Below are 1,183 nucleotides of genomic sequence, written 5' to 3' on the forward strand. Positions count from 1 at the left end.
CAGTGTTACCATACAGCCACTTTTCACTTGACGACAAATATCCACCCATGCGAAAACACTACAACGTTTGTTTTAGCTAAATTAACTGTGAGACCTAAGCGATCAGCTTCATGATTTAAAACATTCAGTTGATTCTGCAGGCCTATAGGGGTGCTTGACACCAATATCACATCATCTGCAAAAAGCAATAAAAAGATTTCTACAGCATTAGGTATCATTTGGATGCCATGTTTACCCATTTTTGATAGTTCAATTGCCAATTCATTTATAAGAACAGAAAATAGCATGGGACCAAGTAAACAGCCCTGTTTAACTCCTCTTGGACAATCAAAGACATCAGAATACAAACATTTGTCACGCACACATGCAAGTACAGAAGTATAAGTTCCTTTCACAGCTTTGTATAAATGCCCGTGTATACCCGACTTTCTTAAAACATCCCATAATATATTTCTGTCCACCGAATCAAAGGCCTTTCTAAAGTCCACAAATGTAATGTAAAGCTTACTATTATTCTGTAAATATTTCTGTACAAGTCCAGAGGACAGGGGAGGGGGAGGATATGAAACTTCAGGAAGTGTATGTGGAGGGGTGGTGGGGGAGTGGGGTGGGGGGAGGGGGTGGATTTAGTATCAAAGTGAGTTGTTTTTTCTTCTTTCTGTCTTTAAAAGAACAAAACCTTTGTTCTCTCTTCCGTGTGTTTATTTCTTCTGTGCTGGTGTCTTTCTTTTTCTCTTTCCTCCCGTTGTGTTTTATCTGTCTGTCAACCAGTGTTTATTATTCCTTGATTTCTTGTTCTTCTCTTTTGTCTGCTGTGTGTGTGTGTGTGTGTGTGTGTGTGTGTGTGTGTGTGTGTGTGTGCGTGTGTTATTGTGTGTGTGTGTGTGTTATTGTGTGTGTGTGTGTGTGTGTGTGTGTGTGTGTGTGTGCCTCTGTGTTTGTGTGTGTTATTGTGTGTGTGTGTGTGTGTGTGTGTGTGTGTGTGTGTGTGGTGTGTGTGTGTGTGTGTGTGTGTGTGTGTGTGTGTGTGTGTGTTTCTCTCTGTGTGTGTGTGTGTGTGTGTGTGTGTGGTGTGTGTGTGTGTGTGTGTATGTGTGTGTGTATGTGTGTGTGTGTGTGTGTGTGTGCGCATGCGTGTGTGTGTGGTGAGTGTGTATGTGTGTGTGTGTGTGTGTGTTTCTCT

Source organism: Babylonia areolata, chromosome 19 (genome assembly GCF_041734735.1).
Source record: "Babylonia areolata isolate BAREFJ2019XMU chromosome 19, ASM4173473v1, whole genome shotgun sequence".
In the NCBI taxonomy this organism is placed as follows: Eukaryota; Metazoa; Mollusca; class Gastropoda; order Neogastropoda; family Buccinidae; genus Babylonia; species Babylonia areolata.